At 47.6% G+C, this 7099-nt stretch overlaps 1 pseudogene; it reads left to right on the forward strand.

Moving 5' to 3' along the window:
• The first annotated feature begins 1504 nt into the window (after positions 1-1504).
• Positions 1505-6452, forward strand: LOC140222579 (transcription factor MYB64-like; annotated as a pseudogene).
• The last annotated feature ends 647 nt before the right edge of the window (positions 6453-7099 follow it).

The raw sequence follows: 7099 nt of genomic DNA on the forward strand, positions 1-7099 counted from the left end.
AGTTACCTACGGCATGAGCTGCTTCACGATGTGCCTCCAAATATTTACTATCCCATGAGCCGGGCCTGGCAGCATCAAACGCCATTCTTGAGCAAGCAGCTCCTTTCCTTTATCCGTCGAGTACAAGCAAGACCACCAAGTAAAGCACCAACGCATTCCAGACATCCGTCGGTTGCTAGTGCAGTTGCTTGTACTTGGATCCTCATCTTCCTGCTTGCTCAATTTATCAGTGTGATGAATAGTTTCTTGCCGCCATGCCCAAAACCGACGGCGAGCAGAGCTAATTCATGGAGAGCCAAAGGTTTCCTTTTCCCTTCGATTCTTCTACACCGTAGGTAGAGCCGAAGTAGAGGAGGATTCTTCTCTGCTCGATCCAAGCCAAGCTCAAGAATAAAGGAAACCTTTTCATGGATTACTTGTACAAGCTGAGCAAGAATCTCCTTTTCCCCTCGATTCTTCTCCACCGTAGGTAGAGCTGCAACAGCTCCAATCCAAGCCGTGCTCCGCCCGCGAATCCTCTTGCTCAGCCCACGCGTGCGCCACTGTGGGCAGGCTCCGCCCTGGCCCCGCTCATTCGTCGCCGCGGCCACGCCCCCGCGACCCCATGCCCGCCACCGCGGATGTGCTCGCCCTTGTTCCGTTCGTCTACCGGTGTGGCCGGGCTCCGCCATGTCCCCATCCATATGCCGCTGCGGTGCTCCAACCGTCCCTGCGCGTCCCCCGCCACCGCCGCACTCAAGCCCATCCTCGACGGCGTTGGCAGAGGAGCACGGCCAGAAGAAACTACTTGATGAAGAAATGTCAGGGTTTGTATATGGGCCCAAGAGCATCAAAGCAGTATAAAATGGCACATTTCAAGTAAGAAAGAAGTTCAAATTACATCCCATCTCTTCCAACTACAAACCTATCTAAGGGCCTGTTTGTTTCCACCCTCCTAAAGTTTTAGCTCCTAAAAGTTTTTAGGCAGTTTTTAGACACCTCCTAAAAGTATGTTTGGTTCCACCTCCTAAAAGTGACTAAAGGCAATTAATGAAGTGGTAAAATACCCAAGATGCCCTTCCCCCATGCCCCTACTGTTGGCGCCAATCTTCGGTGTACTCCGGCCCCGCACCGCTCCTCCACCAGCACTTGGCCTGCCCGCCACCGGCCCCGCACCGCCCCTCCGCCAGCACTTGGCTCATCCATCGCTGGCCCCGCACCGCCCCTCTGCTGGCCCTGTACCGCCCCTCCGCCGGTGCTTGGTTCGCCCATCGCTGGCCCCGCACCGCCCCTCCGCCGGGGCTTGGTCCACCCGCCGGCGCCGCCCCCTCCCCTCCTCCTGTTGGCGCCACCCCCTCCCCTCGAATCCCAGCCGTCACGCCCCTCCCCTCATCTTCTTCCCTAGCACCGCCGCCCCCCTCTTGGTCCTCCCTCACCCGGATCCGGCGGTGGCGGGGATCCGACGGGGGAGCGCCCGGCCGGCCCATGTGGTGACGCAAGGGAGCGGGGGTGGGGTTGCCGTGCGATGGCGGCGGGCGGTGGGAAGGACGCCGGCGGCGGGCAGAATGGCGGGGGCCTAGGCGGGAGGGAGGGTGAGAGGGAGAGAGGAGGGTAATAAATGAGGGCAATGGGGGTCCAGGATGGGTTTTAGGAGGTTTTAGGGGAGGTGGAGCTCCTAAAAAAATTGAAGCCTCCTAAAAGTTTTTAGTCAATTTTAGTCATAGTGTTTGGCTCTTTAGTCACCTTTTAGTCACTTTTTAGGAGCTAAAATTTTAGGAGGGTGGAAACAAACAGGGTCTAACTAACTTTCGAATTGCGCAAATCAAGCACGTGACCCCCAAGTGAGGTTTTGATGCATGCTAGCGTCCGCGTCGACCCGTCGTCCTTCCACATCAGCCAACTGCGCCCCTCCTCTCTTTCTCTTTGTCGGTAGCTCTTTTCCTCTGTCTCTTTGGATGTTTAGAGAGAGAGAAACAGAGATAGGGAGATGTAGAGACACAGAGAGAGGAGGGCATAGTTGGCTGTTGTGGAAGGACGGCGGGTCGACATGGATACCAGCATGCATCGAAACCGGGCTCGGAGAGGTCGTGTGCCTAGTTTTTGCAGGGGGGGTGTTTCAGTTAGACGGGTTTGTAGTTGGGGGTTGAATTTTAGACCATAGGAAGCACGAATTGTAATGACATATTTCCAAATAGACGAATTGTAATGTCAGTTCTCCAAACTCGGATATTTGCAGTGGGAGGTGCAGCTTGACTTGATCTTTATCAGCACTTGATTTCTGTTTCTAGCACCGGATTTTGCCCCCTTTTTTCTATTCGGAGTTTAGATGCGCTGGAGTTCTTCAAAAAGATATGTGCCGCAATCGTTTGTTTTATTAATTTGTTCTGAGGGTGAGACGGTTCCGGTTTCAATTTAGGGAGTGTTTGAATCCTGAAGCTAAAGTTTAGTCCGTGTCACATCGAATATTCGGATGCTAATTAGAAGGACTAAGCATGAACTAATTACAAAACTAACTGCATAACCCCTAGGCTAAATCACGAGACGAATCTATTAAGTCTAATTAATTCATCATTAGCGAATGTTTACTGTAGCATCATATTGTCAAATCATGGACTAATTAGGCTTAATAGATTCGTCTCGCGATTTAGCCTAGGGGTTGTGAAATTGGTTTTGTAATTAGCCTATATTTAATAGGCCTAATTAGTATCCAAACATTCGATGTGACAGGGGTTAAAATTTAGCCCGGGGATCCAAACACACCCTTACTGTCCTTTTTCCTGTGGTGAATTCTTGATTTGGATTTCGGATGCTTGTTCCTTCGTAGAACTGTAGCTATCTGATGAGGAAGAAGAGAAGAACGCCAGAATTAGTGCGAGAGTCCGACCGCGAGCCTCGCACGAAAGATTTCCATGAGTCTGGAGTGGATTTTTTCATTCCTCCAGAAGTACAGCTTCAGCAAGTTTCTTATGCCCCTTTGGCAAGGCTTCTTGAGCGGCTTCTCCTGAAGCCTGGCGAACGGGAGGACGCGAAACAGCTTCGTCGTTGGAGCTCTGCGTTTTGTGCCGAGAGGAGCCAGAAGAGGGAGGAGGAGCCCAAAAACCGGCTCCCCGCGGCTCCTCCTCCTCGTTTCCCATCGTTTCCCTCGGTGGAGAACCCGCGGGCAGGTGGAGGCTGCAGCAGGCAGCACCAAGCGACCGACCGCGGCTAGAGACGGGCGGAGACGGCCTACGGTGGGGGCCGAGGGTGAAGATGGCCGGCGACGGGTGCGAGGGGTGGAGGCGGTCGGCGACGGCCGATGGGTGCGGGCGGCGCAGCAGTAACCGCAGAAGTCGGGCGGCCGATGGGGCCAGCGGGAGGATGGGGCGGGCCGGCAGGGGTGACGGAGGTCGGGGCTGGCCAGCGGCGAGCAAGGTGGGGGGTGATGGTGGCGTGGCACCGGGAGGCTAGGGCTGGCCAGCGGCCGATGAGGTGGGGGCCGACGGCAGCACGGCAGCGGTCGACACGCGGATCATGGAGAATACAACAGAGAGGGCTGGTGAATGGATAAGGAGGCCGATGAATGGATAAGGAAGATAGGGAAATAAAGGAGAGAGAAAAAAGAATAAGAAGTAAAAAGGGGAAAAGGAAAATAAAAGAAGAGAAGAGAAAAAAATTAAAAAACAGGGGTATTATGGATATTTCACCTTTCCATCCATTTGGAGAAGCCATTTTACCAAATATTTTTCAACCAGACAAGCTAGAGAAAAAAAACTGCTACGCTAGAGGAGCCACAACCACAGTCGAAACAGCCACAGTCACAGCTCTACCAAACGAGCCCTTACCTATTCCTTTGTTCTAGACGGCTTGTGATGTCATCAAAATGGAGGAATGAGATTGCCGAGAAGCCTCCATCGCCATCCTTGGGCTCTCGTTCTACACCACCACAAGCAACCACGCACTCGTCCCCACCTTTAGCTGCAGTGGCGCCGTAGAGCATTATTTCTATGGCACTAAGGAAAATTGGTGTAGTAAAAAAAGATTCTGGGATTTAGCTGTAGAGCAACTTTTTCCTGTAGTTTATTTTGGTTTTTTTCATAACATGTGTTATATTTCAGATTTCATTAGAAGAGATAATTTCACAAAATGTCATTATGGTTCGTAGTTTATCCTTTGATTTGAAACTTGGTATGAACCAGAGTTCTCAATAGTTGCAGCTGCATCTTTGGAGTAGATATCCCTTATTTTCTGTGGAGATGGTTGGTTAGAGTATATGCTGTTACAAAGTAGAGGCATGGCCAATGCGATAATTACATACATCATTTATTTGGGATATTGATTCATGTAACTTTGAAATCGCATGCACCTATTAAATGGAAAGAGAAAATTTCAGGGGATGTACCAATTAAATTTTGAGTAAACAGAGCTTCACAGTCAAAATATGTGTTCTATGTTTTTTCTACCGTGAAGGAAGTTTCATTATATAATATAAGAGTTAGAATTGAGTTTACCAATGACCTCTTTAATTGGTAAATTAAATATTCAGGGACTTGGACTCAGGATGAATACCAAAACTTGTTTGATTTGGTAAATTTGGACTTGCGTGTGAAAGCACACCAAAAGATTGCTACTACTCATCGCCAGGTGTGTGATTCTTTATTGTTGTCCATGATATGCTTTGAAACCAGATTTCATGTTTACAATCTTCCATCAGTGCTCTTTCATACTGTTTCATTCCTTAATTCTATACAATCAAGTGATTTTGTTTACTTTTGTGACAGCTAAGAGATAACATTTCCTGGGAGGCCATCAGTGAAAAATTAACCACCCGTAACAACAAGGACTGCTGCTTGAAGTGGTTAGTCTGTTGCTAGCTATCTAATGCATAACATAATTTCCTCTTTGAATCTGTGCCTAATTTTGTATTCCCTTGACTGAACTGATTAAGCTGTCCTAACATCATAAATTTGAAACAGGAGGGAGTAGATTCAGGTTTTCTGCATTTTTATTTATATTGGCCTGCCTTTGTCTTCCTCAAACTGACTGGGAAATCTTCAAAGCTGAATGCCCATGCATTGCATCAGTTCTGTTTGTAGAAGTTAGAACACACTATTTAGTGCAAGGTTGAGTATCTGTTCAGTGTACAGATTTAGAATTACGAATTTTCAAACTTTCCTAGCTAACATGCTTGTATTGACACTTTTGTAAAATGCAATTGTTTTGTCTGTCCTAATTTTTCAACTTATATATGAATATGCTATCATCGGACAGTTTTTAAATGAAACTTATGCATAACAGGTACCAGCAATTAGCATCGCCACTGGTTAAAGAAGGAATCTGGGCAGATATTGATGATTATCTGTTGATGGAAGCATAAGTTTCTATAGTTTACATATTGAATACTATGTCGTAATTAAATGTTACATATCATCTGCTAGATGTTTGGGCTATGATTATGATCTGACCTGAAAGTGCCTATGAAATATAAATATATTGTTTTAGTAAGGAAATGGTCTGTATTTGGACTCTCTCCTTTTGATTTAGTCCAACTTGCCTGTGTACTCTAGAACCGGGCAAATAATCCTCTCTAATTCCATACCAATTCCAGGTAAGTCTAATACTCTGTAAAGGTGATTTCATGACCCTTACTTGTAGCTCCTTTATTTGTGCACAAACTCTTAATGAATAGAGTGAAACACAAGTCTTTTTCGAAGGAAGGGCGTTTTGTCAACGTGTACCTGAACAGTATGCTATATTGTTCAGACAATGTGTGGATGGTATTTGGTATGTTCAGATTATATGCCCAGTCCTCTTGTTGGTGTCACCTAGTCGCATTATCTTGTTTTGTCCTGGTAGAATTTTTTCTTTTCGATATTTGTTATCACGATATATAGCATGGGCTGAATTTTCTTAACAACAAACCAGGCTTCAAAAGGGTGACGCTGTTTGTTTTGAAGACGTTGACTGGGAGAGACTTCTTGATCACAGGTGAATTGATCACTGACTTTGCTTCAACAGTCCGTTGGTAGTGTCTAGTAATTTTCATAAATGGTCCCTATAATATTAAAACAACAGGTATTTGTCCACGTCAGTTACAATAATGGGTTATTTCACACTCAGATCTGGGGAGCTTTGCCGTCAACGGTGGAACCAGATGGTCCGCATGATCGGCAGCCATAGAGAGAAGCCTTTCATTGAGCAAGTGGAAGTGCTTGCCAGGCGTTACTGCCCAGAAATGCTTGATTACAGGAAACCTGAAGCGTCCGACTTATCGCCAGACGAACTTGCTGGAGAATCTGACTCGTAACGAATAGCATAGCCCTCTTACATCTCACCTGCCAGCGTCTGTTTGTGCCCTGTAAATTTGTTTGCCTTTTGTTATGTATAGCATCTATGGAAATATTAGCAGTATATGGTTCAAGCTTCAGCGCAGACTGCAACGATGTCGCATTTTGACCAGAACTATATTGTTGAGAGCATGACTGGCGTTACCTGCTCTTGTATCTGATTAAGTGTTGTTGCTCCACCGAACAACTTCTACACTTGTGCTTCAATTCTGGATGATTTCCATGGTGTCGTGATGCCTCTCGAGTATATACTAGCACGGGCTGCCCGTGCGTAAAATACTTATTATGCTTATATTCACCAACAAGAATGTATGTCATCATGTTGACACGAAAATGTGCCTCGCCAGGTCTCATAGCATTCTTCTCCATGTAAAACTGTCGCTCGAGCAGCGTGAAAGAAAGTCCATAAGCAACCGAAGGAAACATACCAATCGGATCAAAACCGACGAGCGTGTTTTTTATGGCCCCCCAAGATACTCGGCCTAGGCTTTCCATAGCGGCAGGCCAAGAGGATTCGGATTCACCATCACCCCCGCGCACGCTCTTCTGCTCTCGCCAGAGATCCACCACCCGGCGTCATCGCCGTCCTCGACCTCTCCCACCTCCCACTCACTGCTTGCCCCTCTGCTCCTCTTGATGAGTAAGGGCAGCTTCCTGTGCTCGCTGGTCCTGCTACAAGTTTGCATCGTCCAACTGTCCCTGATCTCGAGCCAGCTGACCGGAGCCCAGGTTGGAGACAACCCCTTGTGCCAAGATCCAATCCAGAGGGCGCGGTTGATGTCAAGCCATGGCCGTGA

This window comes from Setaria viridis, chromosome 4 (assembly GCF_005286985.2).
Source record: "Setaria viridis chromosome 4, Setaria_viridis_v4.0, whole genome shotgun sequence".
Classification (NCBI taxonomy): domain Eukaryota; kingdom Viridiplantae; phylum Streptophyta; class Magnoliopsida; order Poales; family Poaceae; genus Setaria; species Setaria viridis.